Genomic DNA, 15376 nt, shown 5'->3' on the forward strand with positions numbered 1-15376 from the left:
AGTCTTATGGATAAAACAGAAACAGTATCTGGGACATAGTTAAACTTTCAGCAGGCTTTGAACACAGTTTCCTATGGCTGTGCGTAGACTAAACGAGGGACATGTATGCACAACACTTTAAAGTGGGCTAAATGTTTTTGCACCACTTTAGTGGTGTCAGTGTTTGCATACCTTGGCAGTGCATTATTTACAGCCACTGTAGCAAATTTAGCATAATGCACCTTAAATGACTTGCAAAGCAAAGCACTGAGCTTGGTGCAGCTCGGGGCACTGCAGGAAGCCCTGCAGGCAGCCTGGCAGCAGCCCAGGAAGACAGGCTCTGCCCAAGAAAAGTGGTGAACCTGATCTCCCCACCCCCGGGAGGGGGCAGGGCAACAGACCCCCCCAGACCCTCTTAGCCAGGATCTACACAGCATGTGGGGGAGGAAGAGACCCTGTAGTAGGGTCTTTTTCACCCCGGCAGCCCTCCCTCCTCCCCCTTCCCAGTTGCTGACTGGTTCAGCAGCTGCCACAGGAGGAAGGGAGAAGGAGTCCTCCGGGCTGGGTGCCTGCCCATGCAGCCCAGCGCGGGGGAACAGGGGAGCCCCCCACCGCAGGGGGCTTCCTCCTACCCCAGCCTGGGGTCCCCCAGCTCCAGGGAGTAGAGAGGACTACTTCTCCTCCCAAACCCCAAAACTGTTTGCCTTAGACCCTGTGACTCTCTGGCAGCTTCAAGGAGCAGAGGGAAATTCTCCTGCTCCTCCATGGCTGCTTCAAGTCTGAGGCAAAACTAGTTGCAGGGGAGCACAAGAGTTTCCCTTCTGCCCTGAGGCTGCCCTGGGGTGGGCTGCAGGAAAGTCCCCCAGGCGGGGGCCTCCTGGTGCCCCCATGCTGGGCTGCATGCATAAGGCCCCAGCCCGGAGGACTCCCTTCCCCTCCCTCTTGTGGCAGCAACTGAAGCAATCAGCAGCTGGGAAGGGGGGGAGGGGGGGGGTGAACTCCCCAGGGCTGCCTGGGCCCAGGAACCCAGGCTGGAGAAAGCTCCTCCAAGGTGGGCCACCACCCACATAGGGGAGACAGCAGGGAATTGAGGGACACTTGGCTGGGCTGACTATCACCAGCAGGCTGGGAGACATGCTCCCACGCTCCCTGCTTACTGGCCTGGGTCTGTGTAGCCCCCCCACCCCTTGACTTTGCCAATTGAAAACTTAACATCAGTTCAGTTGGTTATCAATTCAACCTACGCAACTCAGAGGAAGCTGCCCAGACTGAACAGATTCTGCCTCAGGCTTTTTGATGGTCTGTCCTTAGCAATTATTGATCTTCATAAAATATCACATGTAAAGGAATGTATGCATTTTATATGAGATTTTAATTTTATGAAACTTTTTCAATTACTATATTAATATAAACGAGCTCAGTGAAAATCCATTAATTTTATACAAGCAGAGCATTCTAATATTAAAAAGAGTAACAATGCTGGGATTTCCTTTGCATCAAATCTAAACCTGAGACTACTGAAGAACAAGCATGGCCAGGTAACACACATTTCCAATTCTCACCAGTCTTCTTGTGTGCTGTGGGGTTTTCATACTGAACATGAAAGCCAAATAAGGGGAGAAATAATAGAGATTTGTACAGCGGATGAGAAAATATGAGAACAGGATACAAAAAAAAAAAAAAAAAATCAACACCTGCTATACAAGACATGAAAAGCCTCATCATAAAACTTAGGCTCTGAGCCCACGCCTAACACCTCACTGGATATAGGGGCCTTTCATCAAAACCCTTGTACCTAACCAGCACCAGAATTCACCTTAGTGTGACAGCAAAAAACAAGGCAAAGATAGAGACAACATGAGAAACTTTTGATTAGTAAAGCATCTAATTATATTTATAAGAATTCATATTTTAGGCTCTTGAGTAAGATATTTCTCCTTGAAGTTTAGCAAGCCCACCTCTACCCCGATCAACCACCTTTTGAAAGAATAAGGGAGATTCCTGTAGACAAAAAGAAAATTCAACCCAAACTCACAGTCAATACCAGCACCTTTCTTGCAATGTATTTCAGAAGTTTCCATTTCCCGTGTAAAATTTATTGTGGTTAGTATGAAGAAGGGAAAAAAAAAAAGTGTGAAAGTAGTACCATTCAGTAAATTAAGAGAGAAAAGGCCAACTCTAACCAAAAACTGTAATGCACATTCAACTGCTGCAGCATTTCAACTTGCAAGAGAACAACCACCTCCAACTGAAACAACTTACTAACATATGGGGAAAAAAAGTAACGTATTCCTCAATGCGCAACATATTAACCCAACCAATATTTGGTGGGGAGGAGCAGGGCACCAATTTCATAACTTTATTTTTAGAAAGCCATTATTAGGGAACCACTTTTGAGCTCCTGCCAAGAAGAAAGCTTCAGATTCAGAATCCAGAGATCAACAGTAGCTATTTTCAATCCCACGTGAATAGTGTTTGCAGATGACATCTCTGATGCCTAATACTGAAATGATGGGACTTCTATAGCATAAAATTGTTTTAATAATGAAGATAAATGACAATTGCATTATGAAGCTTTATGCTAATTTTACTTAAAAACACTCACTCTTCATTTTGTCCAGAAGACATAGATACTACTAGCTTCTTAGATGACAGAGTGCACAGCTGATATTTTATCGGAAGCAAAATGTATTAGCTTTTGCTTCAAGCTGCTGTTTAAACTTCCCTTAAGAAAACAAAAGTGAAATCTCTTGACCTATTCAGAGATAGGTTTAAGAAGCAGAGACAGAGCATGAAGAATCTGTGCACTGGTCCCATCCATCAGATGTCAGACGCTCTTCAGTTAAAGTGACAGAAGTTTGATACTACTTTCTTCATTCGGAAGTCTGACTTGAACAGAAACACACCAGTGTGACAGGTATGTGTGACGCTCAGCTTTTTAGACAGTTTGATTTTTTTAATATGGATTTTAAATATCGGTTCTAAAGAGTAGCAATTTTTTAAATATACAAGATGTTTATAAAACGTTAATGTCTCTAGAAGACATTAATTAAAACATCCAAATTGCCTTCTCTACAGCCATACTAATTAAAATCAGCTAATTTAGGTTGCATACAGACATTCAAACAAACGATCTAGGAGAACTCGCCCAGGTTGGTTCTTCTGATAGGAAAAAAAGTTCATCCAGAGCTGCATGTACAGACATTTGAATGATGAGGCCCTGAAGAGTGAAGAACTTAGAGTGCTGATATTGTGAGGTGTGTGTTGGGGGGGAAGACAGTGCACACATCTCAGCATACTCTACAGGCTCCAGTAGTCCAGGGGGGGCCCTGGGTGGGGGGAGGGGGTGTGGCATTCCATGTGCTGGGGGGGGAAGGCTGCACTCTGTGGGGCCAGAGGACCCACCCCTCTTGAGCAGCCCCCTCACAAGGTCCCCCACACCCACAGCCCCCCAGCAATCGCCCACCTACCCACACACCAATGCACATCCCTCCACACACCCAGCCACCTTCCCCCACATGGCTTCTCACCCCCTTCCTGCAAACAACACATCCCCCCCATCACACACCCATCATGTGCGAAGAAAATAAAAAGTACACATCGACACATATAGGTATTTAGAATGTATTTTATCATGATGATAGAGACACTGGTAGGCTTTCAAACTGCTTTAAAATTGTAAATATACCAATAAAGCATTGCCCAACTGATCACTGTCACTGTCTCTCTCTCTCTACAGGGTAGGGTGTGCATGTGCAAACATGGATTTGGGGGTATTTTTAAAAATAGATCTGGGATGCTGCTTTAGCAGTCCAGCTGGCACAAGGGGTAGTGTCCCCAGGTACCAAGTGGCCAGGTCCCAGAAGCTCCTGAGAGCAAGTAGCTCTGAGCTGCTTGCCAGGGCAGCTTTTTGTATGGATGGAAACAGGACAGGGCAGCTTTTTATACTGCTGGGACAGCACAAGTGCTGGCCCCAAGCTCTAGCTCCCCCTGGCTGCAGATCCCGGAAGAGCCAAGCAGGGTTATTTTGCCTCAAGTGGCATAATTTGCTCCACAACAAAGTGCATGTCCAAGCACATGCGCTGAGGCAAAAAGCTACTGCTCAAATTCGCACCGCTTCTATTTGAGCTGCTGCAAACACACATGCTTGCATGTGTGGATGCGCCCCTGGAAGTTGGATGGGAGGGGGGGAAGAGAGGAAAGTGGGAGGATGCTTGAGGACTATATTCTTTTCTGAGAGAAGCCACCACATGTACAGAGAATCACTCTCCCAGGAGAAACTCCAAGTGATTTAACCCTGGTTGTTCTCAAATTATTTTTTCTCCTGGAGCAGCCATTTTTACTCTGCAAGGAAAAGCCCAATTACCTATACAGTCATGGTTTCTCTTGGAAGAAAAGTGACTTCCAGGAGAAACTGAATGTCTGTACAAGGCCTTTATTGGGTTCTACTACATACAAGAAGCTTGCTGATATTACTTTTTAAGGAAGAAAGGTTTATATTCAAATGCAACTTCACTTATAATCATCATAACATTTTTCTGGAAATAAGTGTGCACCTCACTTTTAATAAACATTTTTCAGCACTATAAAAATCAAACTGCATCCCCAGTTGTATCAGCTCAGTTATTTCAGTTAATTTTTAAGTTCACAGTATACTCTTTTTAAATGACTGTACCTACAGAGACTACTGGCAGTCACTTCCAATACATGTTCACAGTGAACAAATTGCATCTTCCAGGATACAAAGTGGAGAGTTTCCTAGACTGCAAGCATGCCTCTTGGGCTAATTAATGAATTGCCACTGTTAAGATTTTGAACATATAACTAAAATTCAAGTGTTACAGCTCTCAAAATTCCCACAGTACGTTAACTACTATAAACCTGTTCTTCAGGTGGATACAGCTATGAATACTAGTCATGAAAGCAGTAAATTCAGAAAACGTTAACAGATTCCTCTTTGACTTAAGGGATAACCTTGGTGTAACATGGTTTCATAACAGATAATAGAAAAAAGAGTGAAGAAAAAAAATCAAGCTTCTTTTAGCAAAAATACATAGAATGGTCAAAAGAAAGAAAGCAGAATAATAAAGATTACAATGGATATTAAAAGTGATTTAAAGAATTCAGTGGAACTTGCAATGAGGAAGTGGCAGAGAACTGGAAAAGAGCCAATGAAGTGCCCCACTGTAGGAAAAAAAGAGAGAGAGAGAGAGAGAGAAGAGCTGAGGAACTACAGACTGGTTAGCTGCCCCTCAGTACCTGGAAGTTACTAGAGAATATCCTAAAGTAGTTCATTTCATACATTTGGGGAAGGAAAGGCTGACTGCAAACACCCACTATGGATTTACTAAGAACCAACTGAATCAAACCAACTTGAACTTCTCCGGCTAAGTAAGTACTTGGGTGGATGAAGGGAATGCTGTGGATATAGTATATTTGGACTTCAGCAAGGCTTTTGACAAGGTTCCAGGTGACCTTCCCATTAAACAAATGGAGAAATGTGGGCTGGATGAGACTACTATAAGGTGGACAGACAATTGTCTCAATAGCCATAAGCAAACGGTAATTTGTAGGCGGTTTTGAGTAGAGTCCCACAGAGGTCTGTCCTGGGCCCAACATGTTTGTTAACAATTTGAATGCTGGCACAGAAAGTTTCCAGAGCAAGTCTGTAGACGACGCAAAACTGGGAAGGACTGTGAACAGATCTGCAGGTGTGAGTGCAATTCAGAAGGATCTCAATAGATTGGAAAGCTGGGCTGGAGTTAAAAAAACGAAGTTCAAACTCAAGGTGCTACACCTCAAGAAGAATAACCATAAATACAAATACGAAATGGGTGACACCTAGCTGCAGGACAACACTACAGAGTAGCATCTGGGAGCCTTGGTGGATCACAAACTCAATATGAGGCTGCAATGTGATATAGCTGCACAAAAGGCAAATGCAGTTTTGGCATGCATCAACAGAAGCATTAGGTGCAAGGCACGGGAGGCAATAGTGCCTCTACTCAGCACTGGCTAGGCCACAACCAGAGTATTATGTGTAGTTTTGGGCTTTACATATTAAAAAAGGATGTGGAGAAGTTAGAGTCCAGAAGTGGATGACAAGAATGATAAAGGACTTGGAGGATAAGTGACACAAGGAGAGGTTGAAGGAGCTAGGCATGTTTATCTTGCAAAAAAGGTGCTGAAAAGGAGATACGATAACAGTCTTCAAATACTAGATTGGATATCAGGAAAAGCTTCTTTGCTGTTACAACAGCAAGGCAGTGGAATATAATGCCTACGGAAGTTGTGGACTTCATCATTGGAGGTGTTCAGGAAGAGGTTGGACAGCCACTGGTCAGAGATGATCTCGGCATAGCTGTCTATGTTCTACCATGGGTATTTCCCATGCTTCTGAGTTTTCCTGGTTGCCACATGGAACTGGGAGAGAATTCCCCTGCCAGTCCCTCCTTTTAGCATGTAGCTAGAAGTTGGGGGGGAGGCAGGTTAAGCCTCTCTCAGAGGCATTGGGTGTTGGATACAGCCAAAGCTGGTGAGCAGCTGGCGTGTGCCAATGCTCCTTCTGGGACTTAAAGTCAGAGGGTCCCACCTAGAGGATCTTGCCCCTCTGTTCAGGGTCATACCAAACAACAATTTGGGGTCAGGAAGGAATTTTCCCCCATGAGCAGACTGGTATGGACTGTGGGAGTTTTCACCTTCCTCTGTAGGCGTGTGCCTCTACCTGGGACCTCTCAAGCTTATTGCCTCCTGTGGTTTGCATCTAATGCTTCTGTTAATGCATCCCAAACCTGCATTCACCCTTTCCGAACCTCCATCACACTTAAGACTCATACCAAGTTAGTGATCTACCAGGGCTCCCAGATCCTACTCCGTAGTGCTTCCCCACAGCTAGGCATCACCCATTTTGTACTTGTATATATGGTTATTCTTCCTGAGGTGTAGCACCTTGTATTTGCATATTAACCAACTTTTGCAGAAGCAAGATGCTGGCTGCTATGGTCCCTGCGCTTTACCTCTGGCAGGTTAGGATGTTAGGTCTTGTGGTCGTGTCATGTTTGACTGGTATTTTACTAAGAACTTAGATTATAGGATGGTTAGATAAGGATGATTCTGCCCCAGACAGGGAGTTTAACTAGATGACTTCTGAAGGTCCCTTCCAACCCTATTTCTCGATTACCCTATGATTCTCTGAAGATACTATAATCAGATTTCCCAAACTGTAATACCAAATACAAAACAAATGAATGGTCACTAATCTGAAAGTCTGGACAGATGAAGACGGCAGTAACAACCACCTTCTAGGAGTTACCAAACATTGTCTTCTGCAGATTCCAATCAGATCCTTCTTTGCCCTAAAGAGCACCCTGTTTGCTGTATTTCTGTATGGCTTCAGTTCTTCAAACAAATTTGTGTATAACCTTTAAACAACATATCTTTCTTTTTAGTCTATTATTTAAATGTAAATCCTTTGCTTTAATCCTCTGCTGCAATTTGGCACTTGCCTTCTCAGTGCTACACTGACAATACCCAGTTTCTCTTGGAGCTCATGTCATCCCCAGCGTTTCAGGCACAGTGCTTCGGGGCTTTTGTTTTTTTTTTTTTAAAATCACACCTTAGGGAGTCTGACTTGCATTACTGAGATATACTCCTCTTGGCACTTTGAGATCAAAGTCACAATACTCTGGGCACCTTGTTTTCTCTTGGCACATAAGTACCTACTTCCTACTGTCAGCCTGTCATTCTGATGCCTCCGTTGGCACTGAATTCTGCTTCTCGATTCAAACAAATAATCTCTTCAGCTACAGCTCTTCAGTTCTGTTTTCTTTTCAAATACCTTTTCCAAGGAAAGAATGCTCTAATACAGTGCTCAGCCTTTTTGCCCAATGGGCTAGATGGGCACTTTTTGGGCCCATGGGCCAAATCCAGCTGGTGGTCCCTACTCAGACCCCAGGACAGACACACCACAGCCCCTTTTGGCCATGCAGAGAGAAGGGGGCATGGCCCAGCCCCGGCTCCAATCCGACCACACAAGGCTTGGGAATTTGGCAGGGGAAGAGTGGTGGTATTAACTGCCACTGCTCCCCCGCTGCCAAATTTCCTGACCCATGGAGAGCCTCGGGATGCCATGGCTCGGCAGGCTGCATTTAGTCCACAGGCCAGAGGTTGAGCACCCCTGCCCTAATGGCTTGAAAGTCACATTTATATCAAAACAGGCCCAACCACACCATCATGGTTGATACATCAGCAGGTTCAAAATCAACAACTATGTTCAAGGGTTCCTGAGAAACCTGAAACAAATGAAACATCTACAAACCTATGTAAAGTCTGCCCATACTGGCCCCAAATAGCTGAAAGAAAATCCTCAGATTTAAAGCCCAGGGCAGATAACATTGAAAAAAAAAAAAAAAAAAACTGGAACACAACAGCAACTCATCAAGCCAGATAAAGTGACCAACCAACAAACCCAAAAACGCAGCTTCATAACCAGCGTACTCTATACTCTCACCAGCAAAACACTGGATCCTCTTCACGCTTAGGGAAAGATCAATATTTGCAGTGAGTAGTATTCAACCCTTTTATACACAGGATAAAGCAGAATGCCCACATAAAAAGCTGAGGCAAGAAAAGTTAAGAGGATCAGCAGCTTCTCGATACGTCTCTCTCAAAACCTTAAGTCCAGGAAGCTCCATTTATAGACATCCCAAGCTGACTCACATAGAAATCATGTGCAAAAATGATACAGAAGAAACTTTCCAGACCTACCAACTTCCCTTCCAAAGTCTATAGCATCCTAACTATTTTCCTGAGAAAAATCAGCAAGTAACTGATTAAAACTAAACTTCATGTTCAAGATGTTCTGATCATTACAGCAACTGAAATTGTTATGATTCAACAATGGATTGTATCAATCTCTCTTGTTCCATGGATAACGTTTAAATATTCAGATGAAGGCTGAGAGAGAGCTAGACCTTTACATACAGAGCTAATATTGCAAAAACAACCAACCCCTCCCGCCCCAAGATCAGTTTCTTCATTTGCATAGAGATTTATATAGTATCAACATCTATTAAGAATGTAATGGACACACATATAGGCCACATCCAGATGAGCGCAGATGTTTGGTTCCCTAGAAACTAGTAGTAGTGTTGATAAACCTGGGAGCTCCCACTTCCATGGCTGCCCCAAGACCTTTAAAAAAGCCCCAGCTGCAAGCCCCCTTTTTAAAGGTCTCAGGCATAGTGAGCCTGAGATCACGGAGACACTCCCCAATGTTGGACTCATGGCACACACCTTTGCCCCCAGGAGTGCCAGGTCCAGGACCTGATTCTGCCTCCAGCCTGATCCCATGCTGCTAGGCCCCAATATGAAGGGCTGGGTTCAAATTCAGTGGTATAATGTCAACCATGAGAGAGAAAAAAAAAATTTGGCTGACAGTCAAAAAATTGTAGTGCAAAAATGTTCTTGGGTTGGCAATCCTACTTGGCTGCAGTGATGGTCTTACACTGTGTTGCCTCCCACACCCCATCAGCCCCTCCCTACAGCCCCACAGCCTGATACTCCTGACGGCACCCTGCACCATACTGGCCATCCCACCCCAACCTGCAGTCTTACCCCTTCCAGTCCCATTCCTGCTGTCCTGGTACAGTCCCCCAGAGAAGCCAACCTGTAACCCAACAGTAGTACAGGCAGCCTGGGACACAGTAGCAGCAGCACATGGCTGTGAAAAGGTTCCCTGCAGGGTGCTAGGCTCACGCTCAGACACTATCACACTGCTGTGCTCTGTCTGTGGGAGCTTCAATCAAGCTCCAACTGCTTAGTGTTTTTACCAATGGCCAAAAGGGTTTTTGGTTTTCACAGACTGCAATTTACTGACACTTGGCAACCCTGTGTAAAGCTCAAAAGTAAAGTACCCTATTTACCTGAATCTAAGTTGACACTGAATTTAAGATGACCCTCCAATAATTAGATTCTATATATGAAAAATTGTATAAATACGTTATAATTTTCCAGGTATTGAATTAAATTGGAAGGTTGTCATAAATCTGTCCTCTTCCCACTGCTACAGCATAGAAACTAGTGACTGAGAGCCGTGAAGGAGGTAGCTTGGGGAATTCGGGCAGCCCGCTTGCCCTCTGCCCACCACTTTTTTCCCCTGCAGCCTTCCTGCCCCCCCCAGACCTTGCCACCCCCAGCTCCCCACAGCATCTGCCTACCCCCATACTACGCACAATCTCTGCCCTTTCCCCCCAGCTCCCCACAATCTCTGCCTCTACTTCCCCCACACCCTACATTTTCTGCTTCTTTCCCTCCCCTTTCACTGTCAGATGCTGCTCAAGCTCTGTTCTTTCCCAAAGCACTGCACGTTGAAGCACAGCCCTTGCCAGGCCATGCAGCACATGTCAGCACTAGTGACTGGCTAAGCAAGGGATGGACTGTTCATGTGCTCCATGCCAGGTAGGGAATCCAGCTCAACAGTAAGGTGGGGGGGCGGAGGGGAAGGGAAGGAAAGGGATGGGATGGGATAGGATGGGGCAGGGACAAAAACTGCAGACAGCAAGTAGGGGGTGCAGCAAGCAGCTGCTGTGGATCTGACTATGGCCCTGACCCAGGTTCCCTCAGTCATCCTCCCCTTTGTAAGTGAATCTAAAATGAGGGGCTTCCCCCCCTGAGTAAATATGGTAGTACAAATTATCATCAACAGAATAACTTATAGACTTGATTTATTCTTATTCCCCAAAGGGGAAGCAGATGTACCAATGAAAAAATCCTGTTTAAAAACAAACAAACAGGTAAACAAAGTATATCGTGCAGCACAGTATTTTGATTATTGTTTTAAAATTCTATTTGCTGAGCAGTAGCTCTGAAATATATTCCAGTAAGATTCTTCTGCACAAAGTATGTTTTCTCTGCCCCTTCATTTATACATAACATTGCAATATAACATAACATTGCAGCATACTAAGAAAGATTAGGTTACCAAAATACCCAAAAGAATGCCAATTCTTACAGTTTAAAGCAACTTAGAAGCCTACCTGTGCCTCAACTACTATAGTAAAATAAATTCTAAATACCTATATATTTTAGCATTTGATTTTGGATTTTTCATCATAGAAAAATCACAGCTCCTGCTGAGACCACTCTGTACACCTCAGGGAATTATGTGCAGAAAAACTCAAAATGATGCAAAGTTAATTACTTTTATTTATGTATTTATTTACAAATTAAACTAAATATAGCACTATTTGAACCTCCTTTAGAAATATATGCAGGTACTTTGTATGGTTGGAGGTAGGTGTGGAATGTGTTGGGGGGGTGGAATTTCTGAAGGTGTGGGGGGGTGGGGTGTGCGTGGGGTTTGTGGGAGGGTGTGGGATTTGGCCAGGGGCTCTGCAGCACTGGGCCCTTGGTGCACTCATGGCCATGGCAGGCATGTGCCTCTGGCTGAATCCCAGGACCTGCACATGCTGGCACAGAGCCAGCCCGGCCCGCTGGTGTGTGCCTTCATATCAGACTAGGCTGGCTCCACTGCAGGTGGGAGCCGTGCACCATCGGGCTGGGTGGACTCTGTGCCTCCATGTGCAGCTTCCCGCTGGAGTGCTGGAAGCCTGTGGAGGCACGGAGCCAGCTGGCCTGTGCTTAGATGCATTTGAAGCTTAGATACATTTGAAATTGCAATACAGAAACTACTAGGTATTCACAAAAGGTAAGAGTTTGGAATGGTGGGGGGAGGAATTACATCCTATTTAAAATACCTAGCCCTCTATGGGTTCACACACATTTGGATGTTCAGAATGACAGCACAAATTGGCATTTTTGATTTGAAGGAAGACAAGTGTAATACTCAGCAACAGTGATAGTAAGGGGACTTTATTCATCTCAAAACTAGTTTTGTGTACAAGAGTTAAAATATGTTGAGGTATGTCATGAAAAAGATCTCTGACCCTAGCTGTCACTTTTCAGAGGAGAAGGGGAAAGCTCTTCCTTGGCACTCCCTGAAGAAGCAGCCTTCTTCTGCCTCCCTCTCCTGAGGACCCTAGCGTGGCTTCACAAGAGACAAGCCACTGGGTTGAGGCCCTGGCTCTTCTCCGTCCCTAGCTTCCCTTGTGATCCAGAGCACACCCTCCCCCCACCCCTGGGAGTGCTTTATTTCAGTCAGCTCCTGGGAAGAAGGAAAGGTGTTATCTTTTTTTAAAAGAAGAGGTTTATCTGAGTGCTGAGTATTTCCAAAAGCACAACAGACTGCTTCAAAACCCATCTTTACTGTGCCATTCCAGTTCCCTCTGTCTTCACTGGGACTAGTCCTTTTCTCTGTCCTTCCTGGGACCTCACCCCAGCTCCCTCTAAGCTTCACTCCTGCTCAGGGTCAGCCAGCCACACTTATAGCCAACCAGTTACAAAACAGTCGCTGTAACCTGGGGACAACACTCACCCAATAGGATGAAACATTACGTCCTGGGGAGCCAATCAGGGGGCAATTTCTGGGCCCGGCTGCCAGGCCCAGACTGCCATCTACCCCTAGGGTGGAAAGGACATATAGTTGTCCTACATCAAAAACTATTTACAGGAATGCCTGCCCATGCTGAGCCTCCTAATTGCTCTGCACCAGAACTGCAGCCCAGTGAGACTCCGACTACTGAACAGGCAGGGTGAAAGGCGCCCGTTCCAAACACAGTCCTCAAACACACCCCGTCAGCCCTCCCTCTCGTTTCCACCACGAGTGACAGATTTAACTACAAATCAATGCAAACCTCAACTACAGCACTATGGCTTTGAGGGGGAAAAAAATAGTCCTTCAGCTAGGAGAGTTTTAAGCCACGGTCTTAAGTTCTGTTAGGTCAAAATAAGTATCTTCAAGTTCATAAAAATCAGAGTCAAAAACAGGACAATAAATACAGACTGAAGACAGTCCCAGCATGTAGACTGTCACATTCATTATGAGCTTTAACTTCAAAAGTTGTAGTGCTAAACATTTCTTAGAGGTAACCTAGGAAAACCAGTGTTGAGGATAGCAACTTCTGAATGTTGAAGAATAACAGGCTTATCACAATAAAATAAAAAAGGTAAAACTACCAAAAATAGAAGATGCAAATATGCAGCAAAAACAAGACAACTGGCTGACTCCATTCAGAGATGATAGTAGCAGGGTGCAGGGCCTGGGGCAAGTTAGCCTGTGTGGGGCCCAGATGCAGCAGAGGTGGGGGGTCAGGGGGTGGCGAGCGGCCAGTCACAAAGCCGGCCTGGCTCTGCAGGGCCCCCCCAAAGCATGCAGCCCAGGGCAGTCACCCCAACTCCATTGTACCTCCATTAAAATATAATTTACTCGAGTTATATTCCACCCTACCCAAAAGGCTCAGAGCGGCTTAGTATAAACCATCCACAAGCCGGATTTCCCAAACAAAGACCCCACAATCCAACACCAATTCACCCCCAACCACGATCTCCCTGCCCCAACCTCCATATAAGTAAATCCTCCCACCTATCCCAACCACCACTCACATCCAGTTACAAAAAAACCTTTTCCCACCCACCTCCACTGCCCACAGCCCCATTCCCAACACCCACACCCCCCCTCCACCCCAATGGAAATTCCCTCATCATCCTCCAACACCCCCTCCAAACTTGATTGGCAGCATCTCTTTTCAGGCCTTCACATTTATATGTTCTAGACGCTCTATTGGGTACAGGGATTTCACAGGAAGGGCTATAGATGAACAGAAGTAAGCCTGCAATAATAAATTCTCAGAAATGGAGGAACAGAATTCATGGCAGATTGCATATGCCTCCCTGTGTACCTGGAGTACAGATCAAGGAAACAAGTCACGTGCTTCTGGGTGTTAAGTTTACTCCTATTAAATTTCCTTTTCAAAGCCCCATTTAACTGACCCCGTGTACCAGAAAACAGAGACCAAGAACATAATAAGATTCAAAAAGGATTAGTTGTTTGTATTATTAGAACAGGCACTGCTGTATTAGATCAGTTTAGAAAGGAGCTGTTCTGTTGCAACCTGCCTGTCTCTTATTTTTCTCTTTAACTGGGAAAGGGAATACAGGAAGCTAGACTACAAATGAACACCACCAATAATTGGGTCCTATTCTCTGTCAGACTACTGAAAAGGGAACAGAAAAATCAAGTTACAAAACAAAACACAAACAGTCAAAAGAAATGTATTGCCTTGCAACTATATGGTATAAAGCTCATGTCCTAAACAAAAACCCATGAGGACTTCAAATGGAAGGTGATCAATGATGCGACTTTAAGAAATGTTATGATAGCCCCTTATATTCATGTCAAAACATGAAAGTAGTCTGCAAAACAATATTAATGATTAAACAAACTACATATCCTTCCTGTCCTTCTCAGCCAATATAAAAGCAATTCCCCACCCTGGAAAGGTAAAAAAAAGGGGGGGGGGAAGAAAAAACAGAAACAGGTAGGAAGATTAAAGTCATAATCAAAGAATTATGCAATTCTATGTATTGGTAGCTCACAAGGCCATCAGGCTGAAGAACAACTGGAACAGACCATTATATCAAAGAACTTCAGTAGGCGATAAAGCCTCCAAGCTTTTTCCTTTCAGCCTGCTTTTGTCCCTGGATCTGGAAAGCTTAAAAGACATTTTTGCCAAATTGTACTATTACATTTTTGTTGTCAGTTGTAACCTGAAAATTCTTCTACTATGTTTTTGGCAGATTCCCTCTCAAACACTGCTGCCCTAGAAAGTTCAAGTACAAGTTATTCAACTTTATTAATTTATTCCACTACTGCTTTAGTCCATAAGTGAAATTCTGCAAGGGAGAAAAGCACATTAAAAAAATATTTAAATGACGTCATCGATTCATGTGAATTTAAGATCAAGAGATCATGTAATGAGATTTCCCATCCACTGCAAGCCCTTAAAATGTCATTCATTTTCTCCTATACTGAGCCCTGAAACTTTCTTTTTTTTAAAAAAAATAAATAAAGCACATCTCTCAGGAAGGCATCCAATCTGAAGGTAACAAGTGATGGAGAATCCACCCCTTCCCTTGGTAATTTGTGCCTTTAACAATCTTCAGGGAACCTGCACGACGGAGTGGGAGCTGTAAAAGGGATTATATTGAGGCTAACACTAGTACTTCTCCAGGAAATTCCATGTGCTCAGGCTGCAAGTAGCAACACCAAGTACAGTGCACATAATAAAGATCCAGATGCTACAGTTTGAATGGAGTCCCTTTATCACTGCACAATATATGGTGCCTGAAACAGTTACAACAGTTAATCACTCTCATTGTTACGAATTTGAAAGTTATTTCATAGATTTCATAGACATTAGGGCTGGAAAGGACCTCGGGAGATCATCGAGTCCAGCCCCCTGCCCAAAGGGCAGGAAGTCAGCTGGGGTCATAGGATCCC

General features: G+C 44.5%; 1 protein-coding gene across 1 annotated transcript in view; it reads right to left on the bottom strand.

Annotated features, from left to right (window-relative positions):
* Nucleotides 1–15376, bottom strand: part of ASAP1 (ArfGAP with SH3 domain, ankyrin repeat and PH domain 1) — a 291905-nt gene that overhangs the window by 213198 nt on the left and 63331 nt on the right. The gene's annotated exons all lie outside the window — the stretch shown is intronic.

Source organism: Crocodylus porosus, unplaced genomic scaffold (assembly GCF_001723895.1).
Source record: "Crocodylus porosus isolate Cpor-Errol unplaced genomic scaffold, CroPor_comp1, whole genome shotgun sequence".
Taxonomy (NCBI): domain Eukaryota; kingdom Metazoa; phylum Chordata; order Crocodylia; family Crocodylidae; genus Crocodylus; species Crocodylus porosus.